Source organism: Tachypleus tridentatus, chromosome 5, assembly GCF_004210375.1.
Source record: "Tachypleus tridentatus isolate NWPU-2018 chromosome 5, ASM421037v1, whole genome shotgun sequence".
NCBI lineage: Eukaryota > Metazoa > Arthropoda > Merostomata > Xiphosura > Limulidae > Tachypleus > Tachypleus tridentatus.
In genome coordinates, this window is record NC_134829.1 from 57,035,853 (window position 1) to 57,054,274 (window position 18,422).

Consider the following 18,422-nt stretch of genomic DNA (forward strand, 5'->3'; position numbering starts at 1 on the left):
CAGTTTTCTTCCAAAATCTCTGACGTTTATAGTTTGTTTTATATGATTACGTTTCTAGTTTGTTTTATATGATTACGTTTCTTGTTTGTTTTATATGAGTACGTTTCTAGTTTGTTTTATATGATTACGTTTCTAATTTGTTTTATATGATTACGTTTCTAATTTCTTTTATATGATTACGTTTCTAATTTGTTTTATGTGAGTACGTTTCTAGTTTGTTTTATATGATTACGTTTCTAATTTGTTTTATATGATTACGTTTCTAATCTAATATTTAGGATCAGCTTTTTCTCAGATTCAATAAATTTAATAACTGCAGCTGAACAATATATTTACTTTTTCTTGAATTTGTTGCGTCTCAGAGTTAATAACACGAGTTATAACAAGATGCAGTAGTGATAGAAGGTTCTGTCAGGTTAGTTGGAGATCTGAAAACCAGCGCATGACAAATCACCATAATTAGATAATTAAAGACGACAATACTTGAATTTCGGGATTCAGAAGAACTTTCTTGTGATCAAAATGAAACTGTAATAAACCTACTGAGAGAAATCGAATACTGAGTGAATTCAATTGAACGTTTTATTTAATTCATCAAGAGAAACTCTAGGTTTTACTACCACACGGTTTCACTTCAAGGAACTTGCGCTACAGGTGTGAAAATAACCAAACATATGCAAAACACACATTCTATTTTGTGAATCCGCGAGGGGAACTTTTTTTTTTAAATTACTGCCCTAAATCTCGATAAATTTCATCTATATGCATATTATTTTGAATAAATCACGGTTTTTTCACAGTTTCTTCGTTCGACTTCACCATCCTTACTGTGTGTACTTTGATGAATAAAACATGCCATTTTCATTGGGTTGGCCCTTTGAATGAAAGCTCGTGTGTTATTTTTTAATTCTACCTCACCACTCTTCAATTGCACCTGAGCATCTATGAAACATGAATTTTTAGCAGAGAAAACAAGACGACATAGAGTTCTCAATTTGCACGATGATTGATCACATATTCTGATCTCACATACACTTGGTTAGTGGATATGCTGAAGGTGTTATAAAGTGTGTACTTGAAATCCAGTACCACGTGCTTAACGCAAGTATTGCCTTTCACTTGTTTCGTTCGAAACTACGCGAGAAAGATTAATAGAAAAGTAAAGTAATGTAAAAGAGAAATAATATCTTAAAAAATAACTGTTTCAAATTTTTAGATATCCAATGAAAAATATCTAACCTTTCTTTTCTTCTCTCCTATTGGCTTGACCAATTCTACTCTAAGAGGGCCCGGCATGGCCAGATGGTTAAGGATTTGACACGTGATCTGAATGTCGCAGGTTCGAAACACCGTTAGTGAGGGCGTTATAATTTGACGGTCAATCCCATTTTTCGTTCTTAAACGAATAACCAAAGAGTTGGCTATAGGTGTTTATGACTAGCTGCCTTCCCTTTAGTCTTACACTACTAAATTAGGGACTGTCAGCAGTCCTCGTGTAGCTTTGAGTGAAATTCAAAACAAACCAATTTACTGTAAGCTGTGACTATTTAGTGATTAATCGAAATGAGCTTTTTTTTTCAAATACAGAATTAATTACTTTTGTAGGCTTACATGTGATATTTGGATAAATCATTACATATCCATTACATCTGTTTCAAACCCCGTTGCTCAGTGGTAGGTTACCGGGTTTACAACGCTAAATTCTAGATTCGAGTATGCTCATGATATTCATTGTTTGGTTAATGACAGTTGTATGACTACAAATAATTGTTTATTTCTTTGTTTTAGTAATAATTGATATAACATAAAGTGTTACGTTTGTTTTAGAATTTTCGCACAAAGGTTTTTTTTGCGCATTACTGACCCTAACTTTGAACTGATAGACTAGAGGAAAGGTATACAGTCAATATCCTACATCATCAACACGTAGGCTGCTCTTGTCTGATGGGATATTGTGATTTGACTATCACTCTTATAACACTCCAACAGCTCCGAAGAGCGGATCTCTTTCCTATGCAACGAAACGCAAACCACGAACCTTCCGGTTTAAAGCCTAAGTGCGCTGCTTGTCATATCACACTCTGGCTATTTAGATTTAAAGATGTTTTTCGACATTTTTTTTTAAGTAACTAAAATCAGTTTCGCTTTTTGTTGACCGACCGACTAAATTTTAACTCTGCTCGAGCTAGTGGTTGGTTGGTTGACGTCACGTGTATCTCTACTGCTCGTCAAAAGCTACTAAATAAACCGATTAATTACGTAAGAGCTTTAACTAATGTCACATTTTCGTAATATCATTCAAAAATTATACACAGAAGTTTCTGGAGTGTTTTTAAAAACATGAAGTGAGTTAAAGGTCAAGAGAACTGATCAGAAACAAGCGATTAAAATTAACCGAACTTCGCTTGATAACCTTGTTCACCTAATACACAGTTTCAGTACAGCCGGTTTATCATTTTGTGTTTAAATACATGAATAATTAGAATAAGCGGTGAAGTTGTTTTTAAGTTATTTTCACTTCTGAACTACACATCATTTACCGCACACGTTATCAGATTTAAAAAAATAAACCTAAGATAAGAAGAGAAAATCGTGTGAATTTCAGATGTTCTGACACAAAACAAAATTGAATCGTTTTACCAGTTTATTCGAAGTTCAAAAGTAATTACCTTGTAATGTTCAGAAATGTTTTACAACTAACAAGCGAAGAGATTAAGACATGAAGCGACCGTTAAAAATAACACCGAGAGATATAAAAATATAAAGGAAAGAACCAAACAAATTCATCCCTCATTAATAAGGTCTGTACACCAATGTTTCGGGTTTAGATTGGCCAACTGCCATATGTATTAATCACTATTGCTAATTTGCAGCTTATAGGCCTCATCGCTAAGAGTTAATTATCTACCGTCAAGGATTTCATGGGTCATCGTTGTACACAAATCTTACGGATATATAGCTTTACCATATTAACATGTTCAGATTAAAGTAGGTTTCGAATATTACTACCTGCGTGCTTAAGCGAGAAACTTCCCTTTCAACCCCAAATACGTATGTAATTTATAATCAAGAGAAATTACAAATAGAGACATATCTAGGTTTGTATTTATAGCAAAGTTGCCAGAGACATTCGGTCAGTAGCAACCGACCACCAACCATTCACGCCAAGAGATTGTTTGTCATACTAAAACGCACCTATAGCCGACTCATAAGTTCAGATATCCAAATCTTTATCACGGGGCCAAACCCGCGCTCAAAGCACAAATGCAGTTTTGTCATTGTGAGGCACACTCTGATTGTTCATCAAAGTGACATTTTAAATATCTTGTCAATAGACCATCAATACCTTTACAATACTATAGAGTGTTTATTTTTATAACAATATCTATGTAATAACAAGTTCTGGAATGTCTTTAACTATCATAGAAAAACGTTTGTTCTCCCTAATTCCACTTATTTTATATCACACGATAACTGAAATAAACCAAAACAATAGTATCAACCAATTCCACTAAGGTAACGTACTTACAAACAGTTTTTATAGGTATTACTAACTGGTAGTAATTTAAAAAATCATAATTCTGGTGAAAACGCTTTCAAAAGCTTGCTTAAAGGATGAAACAGGAAACACCAGCCAATAATAGATAAACGATAAATATCATAATTGAAATATCATTGTGTTATAAATATTACCTTCCTATGTCTATTAAAACACTTCATTAAAAATAAGAAAGTAAAGAAAACTTTTTAGAAAACGAAGTGAACAAAGGACGGCTAACATCAGTCTTTCAGAAACAATTAAACAAGATGGTAGAGATGGCGGAAAATGAACAAAGGATGGCTAACATCAGTCTTTTAGAAACAATTAAACAAGATGTTAGAGATGGCAGGAAGTGAACAAAGGATGGCTAACATCAGTCTTTCAGAAACAATTAAACAAGATGGTAGAGATGGCAGGAAGTGAACAAAGGATGGCTAACATCAGTCATTTAGAAACAATTAAACAAGATGGTAGGATGGCAGGAAGTGAACAAAGGATGGCTAACATCAGTCTTTCAGAAACAATTAAAAAGATGGTAGAGATGGCAGGAAGTGAACAAAGGATGGCTAACATCAGTCTTTTAGAAACAATTAAACAAGATGGTAGAGATGGCAGGAAGTAAACAACGGATGATAAACATCAGTTTTTAAAAAAACAATTAAACAAGATGGTAGAGATGGCAGGAAGTGAACAAAGGATGGTTAACATCAGTTTTTTAGAAACAATTAAACAAGATGGTAGAGATGGCAGGAAGTGAACAAAGGATGGCGAACACCAGTTTTTCAGTAACAATTAAACAAGATTGTAGAGACGGCAGGAAGTGAACAAAGGATGGCTAACACCAATCTTTCAGTAACAATTAAACAAAATGGTAGGGATGGCAGGAAGTGAACAAGGATGGCTAACATCAGTCTTTTAGAAACAATTAAACAAGATAGTAGAGATGGCAGGAAGTGAACAAAGGATGGCTAACATCAGTCTTTTAGAAACAATTAAACAAGATGGTAGAGATGGCAGGAAGTGAACAAAGGATGGCTAACACCAGTCTTTCAGAAACAATTAAACACGATGGTAGGGATGGCAGGAAGTGAACAAAGGATGGCTAACACCAATCTTTCAGTAACAATTAAACACGATGGTAGAGATGGCAGGAAATGAACAAAGGATGGCTAACATCAGTCTTTTAGAAACAATTAAACAAGATGTTAGAGATGGCAGGAAGTGAACAAAGGATGGCTAACATCAGTCTTTCAGAAACAATTAAAAAGATGGTAGAGATGGCAGGAAGTGAACAAAGGATGGCTAACATCAGTCTTTTAGAAACAATTAAACAAGATGGTAGAGATGGCAGGAAGTAAACAACGGATGATAAACATCAGTTTTTAAAAAAACAATTAAACAAGATGGTAGAGATGGCAGGAAGTGAACAAAGGATGGTTAACACCAATCTTTCAGTAACATTTAAACAAGATGGTAGGGATGGCAGGAAATGAACAAAGGATGGCTAACATCAGTCTTTTAGAAACAATTAAACAAGATGGTAGAGATGGCAGTAAGTGAACAAAGGATGGCTAACATCAGTCTTTCAGAAACAATTAAAAAGATGGTAGAGATGGCAGGAAGTGAACAAAGGATGGCTAACATCAGTCTTTTAGAAACAAGTAAACAAGATGGTAGAGATGGCGGGAAGTAAACAACGGATGATAAACATCAGTTTTTAAAAAAACAATTAAACAAGATGGTAGAGATGGCAGGAAGTGAACAAAGGATGGTTAACATCAGTTTTATAGAAACAATTAAACAAGATGGTAGAGATGGCAGGAAGTGAACAAAGGATGGCTAACACCAGTTTTTCAGTAACAATTAAACAAGATTGTAGAGATGGCAGGAAGTGAACAAAGGATGGCTAACACCAATCTTTCAATAATAATTAAACAAGATGGTAGGGATGGCAGGAAGTGAACAAAGGATGGCTAACATCAGTCTTTCAGAAACAATTAAACAAGATGGTAGAGATGGCAGGAAGTGAACAAAGGATGGCTAACATCAGTCTTTCAGAAACAATTAAACAAGATGGTAGAGATGGCAGGAAATGAACAAAAGATGGCTCACATCAGTCTTTTAGAAACAATTAAACAAGATGTTAGAGATGGCAGGAAGTGAACAAAGGATGGCTAACATCAGTCTTTCAGAAACAATTAAACAAGATGGTAGAGATGGCAGGAACTGAACAAAGGATGGTTAACATCAGTTTTTTAGAAACAATTAAACAAGATGGTAGAGATGGCAGGAAATGAACAAAGGATGTCTAACACCAGTTTTTCAGTAACAATTAAACAAGATTGTAGAGATGGCAGGAAGTGAACAAAGGATGGCTAACACCAATCTTTAAGTAACAATTAAACAAGATGGTAGGGATGGCAGGAAGTGAACAAAGGATGGCTAACACCAGTCTTTCAGAAACAATTAAACACGATGGTAGGGATGGCAGGAAGTGAACAAAGGATGGCTAACACCAGTCTTTCAGTAACAATTAAACAAGATGGTAGAAATGGCAGGAAGTGAACAAAGGATGGCTAACACCAATCTTTCAGTAACAATTAAACACGATGGTAGAGATGGCAGGAAATGAACAAAGGATGGCTAACATCAGTCTTTTAGAAACAATTAAACAAGATGTTAGAGATGGCAGGAAGTGAACAAAGGATGGCTAACATCAGTCTTTCAGAAACAATTAAAAAGATGGTAGAGATGGCAGGAAGTGAACAAAGGATGGCTAACATCAGTCTTTTAGAAACAATTAAACAAGATGGTAGAGATGGCAGGAAGTAAACAACGGATGATAAACATCAGTTTTTAAAAAAACAATTAAACAAGATGGTAGAGATGGCAGGAAGTGAACAAAGGATGGTTAACACCAGTTTTTCAGTAACAATTAAACAAGATTGTAGAGATGGCAGGAAGTGAACAAAGGATGGCTAACACCAATCTTTCAGTAACATTTAAACAAGATGGTAGGGATGGCAGGAAGTGAACAAAGGATGGCTAACATCAGTCTTTTAGAAACAATTAAACAAGATGGTAGAGATGGCAGTAAGTGAACAAAGGATGGCTAACATCAGTCATTTAGAAACAATTAAACAAGATGGTAGGGATGGCAGGAAGTGAACAAAGGATGGCTAACATCAGTCTTTCAGAAACAATTAAAAAGATGGTAGAGATGGCAGGAAGTGAACAAAGGATGGCTAACATCAGTCTTTTAGAAACAAGTGAACAAGATGGTAGAGATGGCGGGAAGTAAACAACGGATGATAAACATCAGTTTTTAAAAAAACAATTAAACAAGATGGTAGAGATGGCAGGAAGTGAACAAAGGATGGTTAACATCAGTTTTATAGAAACAATTAAACAAGATGGTAGAGATGGCAGGAAGTGAACAAAGGATGGCGAACACCAGTTTTTCAGTAACAATTAAACAAGATTGTAGAGATGGCAGGAAGTGAACAAAGGATGGCTAACACCAATCTTTCAATAATAATTAAACAAGATGGTAGGGATGGCAGGAAGTGAACAAAGGATGGCTAACATCAGTCTTTCAGAAACAATTAAACAAGATGGTAGAGATGGCAGGAAGTGAACAAAGGATGGCTAACATCAGTCTTTCAGAAACAATTAAACAAGATGGTAGAGATGGCAGGAAATGAACAAAGGATGGCTAACATCAGTCTTTTAGAAACAATTAAACAAGATGTTAGAGATGGCAGGAAGTGAACAAAGGATGGCTAACATCAGTCTTTCAGAAACAATTAAACAAGATGGTAGAGATGGCAGGAACTGAACAAAGGATGGTTAACATCAGTTTTTTAGAAACAATTAAACAAGATGGTAGAGATGGCAGGAAGTGAACAAAGGATGTCTAACACCAGTTTTTCAGTAACAATTAAACAAGATTGTAGAGATGGCAGGAAGTGAACAAAGGATGGCTATCACCAATCTTTAAGTAACAATTAAACAAGATGGTAGGGATGGCAGGAAGTGAACAAAGGATGGCTAACACCAGTCTTTCAGAAACAATTAAACACGATGGTAGGGATGGCAGGAAGTGAACAAAGGATGGCTAACATCAGTCTTTTAGAAACAATTAAACAAGATGTTAGAGATGGCAGGAAGTGAACAAAGGATGGCTAACATCAGTCTTTCAGAAACAATTAAAAAGATGGTAGAGATGGCAGGAAGTGAACAAAGGATGGCTAACATCAGTCTTTTAGAAACAATTAAACAAGATGGTAGAGATGGCAGGAAGTAAACAACGGATGATAAACATCAGTTTTTAAAAAAACAATTAAACAAGATGGTAGAGATGGCAGGAAGTGAACAAAGGATGGTTAACACCAGTTTTTCAGTAACAATTAAACAAGATTGTAGAGATGGCAGGAAGTGAACAAAGGATGGCTAACACCAGTCTTTCAGTAACAATTAAACAAGATGGTAGAAATGGCAGGAAGTGAACAAAGGATGGCTAACACCAATCTTTCAGTAACAATTAAACACGATGGTAGGGATGGCAGGAAATGAACAAAGGATGGCTAACATCAGTCTTTCAGAAACAATTAAACAAGATGGTAGAGATGGCAGGAAGTGAACAAAAGATGGTTAGCATCAGTCTTTCAGAAATAATTAAACAAGATGGTAGGGATGACAGGAAGTGAACAAAGGATGGTTAACATCAGTTTTTCAGAAACAATTAAACAAGATGGTACAGATAGTAGGAAGTGAACAAAGGATGGCTAACATCAGTCTTTCAGAAACAATTAAACAAGATGGTAGAGATGGCAGGAAATGAACAAAGGATGGCTAACATCAGTCTTTTAGAAACAATTAAACAAGATGTTAGAGATGGCAGGAAGTGAACAAAGGATGGCTAACATCAGTCTTTCAGAAACAATTAAACAAGATGGTAGAGATGGCAGGAAGTGAACAAAGGATGGTTAACATCAGTTTTTTAGAAACAATTAAACAAGATGGTAGAGATGGCAGGAAGTGAACAAAGGATGGCTAACACCAGTTTTTCAGTAACAATTTAACAAGATTGTAGAGATGGCAGGAAGTGAACAAAGGATGGCTAACACCAATCTTTAAGTAACAATTGAACAAGATGGTAGGGATGGCAGGAAGTGAACAAAGGATGGCTAACACCAGTCTTTCAGAAACAATTAAACACGATGGTAGGGATGGCAGGAAGTGAACAAAGGATGGCTAACACCAGTTTTTCAGTAACAATTAAACAAGATGGTAGAAATGGCAGGAAGTGAACAAAGGATGGCTAACACCAATCTTTCAGTAACAATTAAACACGATGGTAGAGATGGCAGGAAATGAACAAAGGATGGCTAACATCAGTCTTTTAGAAACAATTAAACAAGATGTTAGAGATGGCAGGAAGTGAACAAAGGATGGCTAACATCAGTCTTTCAGAAACAATTAAAAAGATGGTAGAGATGGCAGGAAGTGAACAAAGGATGGCTAACATCAGTCTTTTAGAAACAATTAAACAAGATGGTAGAGATGGCAGGAAGTAAACAACGGATGATAAACATCAGTTTTTAAAAAAACAATTAAACAAGATGGTAGAGATGGCAGGAAGTGAACAAAGGATGGTTAACACCAGTTTTTCAGTAACAATTAAACAAGATTGTAGAGATGGCAGGAAGTGAACAAAGGATGGCTAACACCAATCTTTCAGTAACATTTAAACAAGATGGTAGGGATGGCAGGAAGTGAACAAAGGATGGCTAACATCAGTCTTTTAGAAACAATTAAACAAGATGGTAGAGACGGCAGTAAGTGAACAAAGGATGGCTAACATCAGTCTTTTAGAAACAATTAAACAAGATGGTAGAGATGGCAGTAAGTGAACAAAGGATGGCTAACACCAGTCTTTCAGAAACAATTAAACACGATGGTAGGGATAGCAGGGAGTGAACAAAGGATGGCTAACACCAGTCTTTCAGTAACAATTAAACAAGATGGTAGAGATGGCAGGAAGTGAACAAAAGATGGTTAGCATCAGTCTTTCAGAAATAATTAAACAAGATGGTAGGGATGACAGGAAGTGAACAAAGGATGGTTAACATCAGTTTTTCAGAAACAATTAAACAAGATGGTAGAGATAGCAGGAAGTGAACAAAGGATGGCTAACATCAGTCTTTCAGAAACAATTAAACAAGATGGTAGAGATGGCAGGAAGTGAACAAAGGATGGCTAACATCAGTCTTTTAGAAACAATTAAACAAGATGTTAGAGATGGCAGGAAGTGAACAAAGGGTGGCTAACATCAGTCATTTAGAAACAATTAAACAAGATGGTAGGGATGGCAGGAAGTGAACAAAGGATGGTTAACATCAGTTTTTTAGAAACAATTAAACAAGATGTTAGAGATGGCAGGAAGTGAACAAAGGATGGCTAACATCAGTCATTTAGAAACAATTAAACAAGATGGTAGAGATGGCAGGAAATGAACAAAGGATGGCTAACATCAGTCTTTTAGAAACAATTAAACAAGATGTTAGAGATGGCAGGAAGTGAACAAAGGATGTTTAACATCAGTCTTTCAGTAACAATTAAACAAGATGGTAGGGATGGCATAAAGTGAACAAAGGATGGCTAACATCAGTTTTTAAAAAAACAATTAAACAAGATGATAGAGATGGCAGGAAGTGAACAAAGGATGGCCACATTAGTCTTTCAGTAACAATTAAACAATATGGTATGGATGGCAGGAAGTGAACAAAGGATGGTTAACATCAGTCTTTCAATAACAATTAAACAAGATGGTACAGATGGCAGGATGTAAACAAAGGATGGCTAACATCAGTTTTAAAAAAAAACAATTAAACAAGATGATAGAGATGGCAGGAAGTGAACAAAGGATGGCCACATTAGTCTTTCAGTAACAATTAAACAATATGGTATGGATGGCAGGAAGTGAACAAAGGATGGCCACATTAGTCTTTCAGTAACAATTAAACAATATGGTATGGATGGCAGGAAGTGAACAAAGGATGGTTAACATCAGTCTTTCAATAACAATTAAACAAGATGGTACAGATGGCAGGATGTAAACAAAGGATGGCTAACATCAGTTTTAAAAAAAACAATTAAACAAGATGATAGAGATGGCAGGAAGTGAACAAAGGATGGCCACATTAGTCTTTCAGTAACAATTAAACAAGATGGTAGGGATAGCAGGAAGTGAACAAAGGATGGCTAACGTCAGTTTCAGAAACAATTAAACAAGATGGTAGGCACTCGACTCGTGATCCGATGATCGCGGATTTGAATCCTTATCACACCGGTGGGGCATTATATGTGATGGTCAATCCCAAGCTTCGTTGGCAAAAGAGTAGCCCAAGAGTTGGCGGTGGTGGTGATGACTAACTGCCTTCCCTCTTGTCTTACACTGCTAAATTAGGGACGGCTAGTACAGGTAGCTCTCGTGTGGCTTTGCGCGAAATTCAAAACAAATGAAAGAAACCAATTTGACCTCTCTAATATTTATCTCAGAGAGAAAAGTTTAAATACAAACAAACATGCACGGTATTTCGTAAAATAAGTAAAATGTAAATATTTAATACCATTATTCCAAAAAAGTTAAATAGTATTACAATTTTTTTCTTTAAAACCTGCTTTATTTCTACTTATGTAGAAAATTTTAAAAAATATTTAATTGATTATATAAGAAACTCTCACGTAAATATGGCGATGCGTCCTTACAGAGAAGCTACACAATGGGAATCGAATCTCTAAATTGAGAGCTGAAAGTCCCCAAAGTTACCACTGACTCAAGGTTTCATTTAAAGGAAAACAAAACCAAAACCAAAACAAAATGGTTCAGGAATGTTTGAGTACCTTTAATAAGATTTTTTTTTAAAAGTGTGAACTTAAGTAGTTCAAAATATGATATAAAAGCTTCCTAAATAAGCCACTAGGTAATTTTATTCGGTTTGTGTTTCGGTTTCCGTACATCTAGTTAAATAATTTAACTAATTATTTCAACCAATATTTTGGTTATTTATTAGTAACATTATGCATAACGTACATTCTTTGGATTACGACATACATTTATGCTGTTTTACTGTGGTGACTTATTTATCATTATTCGGTACGGAAAGGAAGGAAAACTATTATTATGAAAATATTTACCTAGATAATCACTCCAGTATTATCCTATCGTACGAACTGGCTTAAGGAAATTTTACTTTACTCTAAAATATAACTTTCAAATATCTTCCACCAACAGAGAAACCAAATCCTTGGGCCTCCAGTGCAATATTGTAGACTTATCTTCATTCTTATGAGACTTCTCTCAAGATACTTAGCTTAAAGTGCATTGATTTATCAGCTATCAAGACTTGCAAATGTCAATAAAAGTACAGGAAGGAGGATTCTTAACCATAAGTTATGTTTGACGAAGTAATATTCTACAAATTTTCATCCCAAATAAAACGAAAATATATGTTGTTATATTTTCTGGCCGCCAGATTACAGTTCTTAATGCAGTTTTTTTTAAAATCTCATAAATTATATCTATTTCCTCAAATTCCACTGTTCAGTCGTCTTCTTTGGTGGGTTAGTGTTTCATGAGATTCTACTAGCCACATGCAGTTCAAGTCACTATCAAGAGGGAAAACTTTAAAATATCAATTTGAATATTTTGGGGACCGATTCTTGTGAATGCATACGATATTTTAGTTCATCGTTTTACTTTGTTTGCTAATAAAAAGTCTAGTAGGTACATATGTGTATTTCTTATTGTTATGTAAGGCTTTCCGTTTATCACTAGGGTTTTTTATAAGGCTTAACCATCATGAACATCATGTTTTTTTTGTTTTGAATGTCGCGGAAAGCTACACTAGGGCTATCTGCGCTAGCCGTCCTTAATTTAGCAGTGTAAGACTAGAGGGAAGGCAGCTAGTCATCACTACCCACCGCAAACTCTTGGGCTACTCTTTTACCAACGAAGCATGGGATTTATAGTCACATTATAACGCCCCCACGGGTGAAAAGGCGAGCATGTTTGATGTGACGGGAATTAGAACCCGCGTCCCTCGGATTATTAGTCGAGTGCCTTAACCACCTGGCCATGCTGTGCCCTACATCATGTAACTCACGTTGTTTTAGTGAGTACGTAATATGTAGTTAAAACTTGTGTTTTCTGATTGAAATTAAATTTAACTGGTGACAAATAATTATTGTTAACACTAAATAAAACACAGTTCCGGGTCAAGTAACTTAAATCAAAATTACTATTCAATTTTTGAATCCTATGGAATCTGAAAACCTCTGTTCGTATGTGTCAACAAATATTATCAAATTGTACAGCAGTTTCAGTTTTTATTATATCAAGTCATTACATTGATAAAGTTGATTATATTGGGTGTTCTCTGTGATTAGGACCAACTTTTGAATTATGTAAGAATCAAATGACATCGATGTAAAATCTGCCTTATGGAAACACATTCCGTTAATTAATGTGTTTCTTTCAGCAAAGCCACATCGGACTATCTACTGAGTGCACGGAGGAGAATCAAACCCCTGATTCTAGAGTTGTAAATCATTAGACTTTTACCGCTGTACTAGTTGGGGCTATTCCGTAAGTACTTGAACAGTTAGGAGCTATTGTCGTTCTGCGAAATGCGTGTAATGATAGATTATAGTTTAAAAACGATAAGAGCAGTTCACGTGATCTCGTGATGATAGGCTTTCACCGTGATTTCAAAATGATTTTGTTTGAAATAAATAAAGAATTGTTAGTTAATGAAATGAGATCAGTGAACACGTAGCGACATCTAGGTTAATAATAAGATTCATATGGAACTAAGTAATCCATAACCAATTCTTGGGTGACATACAGTTCGAAATGTTTCAGGCAGTGAGTTATTGTATACTGTGTTCCTTTAATTAAAAGTCGTTTAGCTTCTTATAGTTTGGTTTGTGCAGAACACGAATCTGTGACAGATTGTATTGACACCGTTTATTCTCACAGATCATGGTTGAAAATTAATAGAAGTTTCAGGGTTATTTGTCTACGTTCTAGGAAATTTTCTCAGTCCTAATTCAGGCTTAAGTAGGTTATTAAAAAAACATAAATATTAAATTAGATAAGTCTTATTCATTCTTTTTTTTGTTTTAATAAAAGAGAGAGGAAAAATAAAACTATCTTCTCATATAATTAAATAAATTTATCTCTTTTGTTTATACAGTTTGTTTTGTAATATTTGATTTTTGCTAAGCGTAAAGCCAAACATTAGGCGCGTTATGTCCACCAAGCTGATCAAAACTCAATTTTTTGTGTTATTAAACATAAGCCCGTTGACCTGTAGATGAGCCACTGGGAAGCCGTTTCTTAACGTAAGAAAAGGTATTCCCATTGGCTACCTAGCTAGTTAGTAATATAAGACAAGGTGTTCCATTGGCTACCTGGCTAGTTAGTAATATAAGACAAGGTGTTCCATTGGCTACCTAGCTATTTAGTAATATAAGATAAGGTATCCCATTGGCTACCTAGCTAGTTGGTAATATAAGACGAGGTACCGCATTCGCTACCTAGCTATTTAGTACTAAATGATAAGGTATCCCATTGGCTACCTAGCTAGTCAGTAATATAAGACGAGTTATCGCATTGGCTACCTGGCTAGTTAGTAATTTTTTATTCACTTTCCATATATTCCGATCTGAGTGTTGTAAGATTTAGTTAATTTGTATTTATGTCGAAATATATGCGTTTTACATACCACATTTACCAGTAGGTGGTTTCGAACCTCGTCTTTATGAAAGAACTAATACAATGATTGACAGAATTCGAATCTCATGGGTTTCATGTACGAACATCTAAAGTCACTAAGGTCTAATTACGTTTCCTTTTATTCAGTATCTCTTGGACGTGACCCAAAGATGAAAACGTGACATTTTTTGAATGTTTGCATGGCAGATAAATAATGTTTGTATATAGAATGCTACCTAACAAAAATGCATCCACACGAGAGACAGATAAATAATTCGTCACTGACGTTTTTTTCTGAGCTACGGGACGTTTAGATAACTTGGTTTTGTGCAAATTGTTATTTGAACTTACTCATAATGTATTGATTGATTAACCAAAGTGATCTATTTTTGCACGTGCAATAATCAGCAACACGAATTGGTCATCTTTCAAAGACAGAGCTTACACAAAAGACAACACTTTCTAATTTATATCATTAGCACATGAGTAACATTTAAATTAATTAACTGATTAAAAGATGTTCCGTAGCTCGTGATTTTGTTGTGTATACTGTCGTAGTAAGACCACTTCGTAGCAAAATCGCTAAGCCACTCCACGAAGTATTTGACATGGCACAATTCAACGTGACATGGAGCTCTCCAGAAAAAATCACTTTCGTTTAATAATTAGATAGATAATAGGAAGGAGAGATAGACAAACAGTCGGAGGATACACAAACAGATGGACAGAAGGAAGGACGAGTGAATAGACAGATAGACAAAAAAGCGAATGGATGGACAGATATTGAGACATGAAAAGTACAACCTTAAGGACAGAGAAATAGGCACACGGACCGTTAGATAAACTGATACATGGATAAAAGAATAACAAATATTGGCGTTACTTGTGGATACCTGGAAGAGAACGTTGTACCTTGACTGAAAATGTCATAGTTTTCTGATTGGAGGTTTCCTCCACAGGAAAACGGAGTTATTGCTTCCCCATATGTTTGCTCCATTAGCTGCAGTTTTAGTTTTTTCTGTTTTCTACGAACATGGGTAGGTTATTCAGTATGATCACTTATGCTATTTTCTTATTTTAAAAACCAAATCCCTCGTTATGCCTGACTTCTAGTTACTTTACGATCACAATATTTCTTCAGTAGTATTGGCACGAATAAAAATTAAACCTCGTTTGAATATTCAGACATGTACTTAACTTGAATATTCAGACATGTACTTAACTTGAATATTCAGACATGTACTTAACTCGAATATTCAGACATGTACTTAACTCGAATATTCAGACATGTACTTAACTCGAATATTCAAACATATACTTAACTTGAATATTCAGACATGTACTTAACTTGAATATTCAGACATGTACTTAACTTGAATATTCAGACATGTACTTAACTCGAATATTCAGACATGTACTTAACTCGAATATTCAGACATGTACTTAACTTAAATATTCAGGCATGTACTTAACTCGAATATTCAGACATGTACTTAACTTGAATATTCAGACATGTACTTAACTTGAATATTCAGACATGTACTTAACTTGAATATTCAGGCATGTACTTAACTCGAATATTCAGACATGTACTTAACTTGAATATTCAGACATGTGCTTAACTTGTATATTCAGACATGTACTTAACTCGAATATTCAGACATGTACTTAACTTGAACGTATTTGAATGGGAAATGGTTTAAACTTTAAGTAATTTGGGTTACGACAAGTATTACAATGTCATTATCCGTTTTTAGGTATACGTTGTCACTTCAAAACGTGAGTAATTGCGTAAACTTCCTCAAATTCATTCTGAAAAAAACATGAAAGACAGATTAGTAACACGCTATTAGAACGTGTCTCAACTGATAGATGGTTGATAGTGTCTTGTATGTTTGTTTTCTTCACACTTTCCTTGGAGAAAAACGTCTTTATTGTTCTTTATAAATTCATTCTACAAGTATTTATAATCACAGTAAGAGGAAACCGACAAAATCGTTACAACTATTTCTTACAAGGTGTATCTTTACTCAATTGGTTTTAAGTCAAAATTAAAGGAACAATGTATTCCATTTAGATAATCGATCTACTATCATCGCTCTCTGTGTCTTTCATAGAAATATTTTGTTTTTTGCTGTATAATAGTGAGGTTTAGATATTTAGACAAAAAAAGTTAAAGAATAGAAAACACATGAATGATCTTTTACTCTCCAGGTGGTAATAAAACCTTTTATTTCAACGTTTCGCCATTTCGGTTTCATTAGGGCATGTAGTCAAAAAGCGTTTGATATGGAAATTTTGTTTTTGATTCTTCTAAGAAAAGCAAAATTAATTATTGAGCCAAAGAAACATTTGTAACGCACTACGTGTGTTTCACGTTCACCACTCGCGCACTTCTAGAATCAGTAATCTGGACAGTAACTTGTTATTTACATCAAATATATGAAATGATTAAACTAATTATCATGCACGAGGGGTGAGGAAAAGGGTGGATAAAGTTTGTTTGTTTTCAAATGTCAGTTTCAATAACAACCAAGATAGGTAATCTTCAACTGAATAAACTGATTGTAAATCAAGGATAAAACATCAATAATTAGTATGTTTACAAGTTAAACTGTACGTATTCGTCACAGTAAATTTTGTCTGCTTACTATATTAAGTTTGAATTCGAGGTTCAGGGGCTGCAACCTCTCTTTGGCGTCACACCACGTCTTGTTTATTTAGTAATCTTTTTTTATAGTTCAGTTAAAGTGTACAAAACACAACGATAACTAATGTTTATTAAATAAAGTTTTCCTTCAATCTTCACTAATATGTTGGAACATTCAAGAAACAATTTCATATACGAAGCTACGAACTATGTTTTCAATTTCCAGAAGAAGGAAGCTGAGGGCTGTAGTTTCACTTCTGCAGTAAAAAAAGTTAAAAACTGTGGTTTGAAGTTCCACGTGTAGAGATTTAAGTACTATGTTTTAAAATTCCTTAGATAAACATTTAGACACTGTGTGTTAAAGTTCCATGTAGACATGTAGGTACGATGTTTTAAAATTCTCCATATCTACATTTACGTACTATACTTTCAAATTCAAAAAGTACACAATAAGGTACTATGTTCTAAAATTCTACAGATAAACATTTAGGTACTGCGTTTTAAAATTCTACATATAAATATTCAGGTACTGTGTTTTATAATTCTCCATGTATACATTTAGGTACTGTGTTTTAAAATTCTACATGTAGAAATTTAGGTACTGTGTTTTAAAATTCTACAGGTATACATTTAGGTACTGTGTTTTAAAATTCTGCAGGTAAACATTTAGGTACTGTGTTTTATAATTCTACATGTAGACATTTAGGTACTGTGTTTTATAATTCTACATGTAGACATTTAGGTACTGTGTTTTATAATTCTACATGTAGACATTTAGGTACTGTGTTTTATAATTCTACATGTAGACATTTAGGTACTGTGTTTTATAATTCTACAGGTATACATTTAGGTACTGTGTTTTATAATTCTACATGTAGACATATAGGTACTGTTTTATAATTCTACATGTAGACATTTAGGTACTGTGTTTTATAATTCTACATGTAGACATTTAGGTACTGTGTTTTATAATTCTACATGTAGACATTTAGGTACTGTGTTTTATAATTCTACAGGTATACATTTAGGTACTGTGTTTTATAATTCTACATATACATTTAGGTACTGTGTTTTATAATACATGTAGACATATAGGTACTGTTTTATAATTCTACATGTAGACATTTAGGTACTGTGTTTTCTAATTCTACATGTAGACATTTAGGTACTGTGTTTTATAATTCTACATGTAGACATTTAGGTACTGTGTTTTATAATTCTACAGGTATACATTTAGGTACTGTGGTTTGAAATTCATTGAATAAGAAGGGTTTTTTTAAGTTTTGCAGGTATGTAGTTAGGATCTGTGGTCCAAGATTCTACCTTTATAGTTACTAAATAAGAAACTGAATATTGAACTTTAAATTATTAGCACTCGCCAGAGATAATAACTCGTGTTAAAGATTGGAGTATCTGAGCTCGATAGTTTTACTTCACTGCTTTTGTTT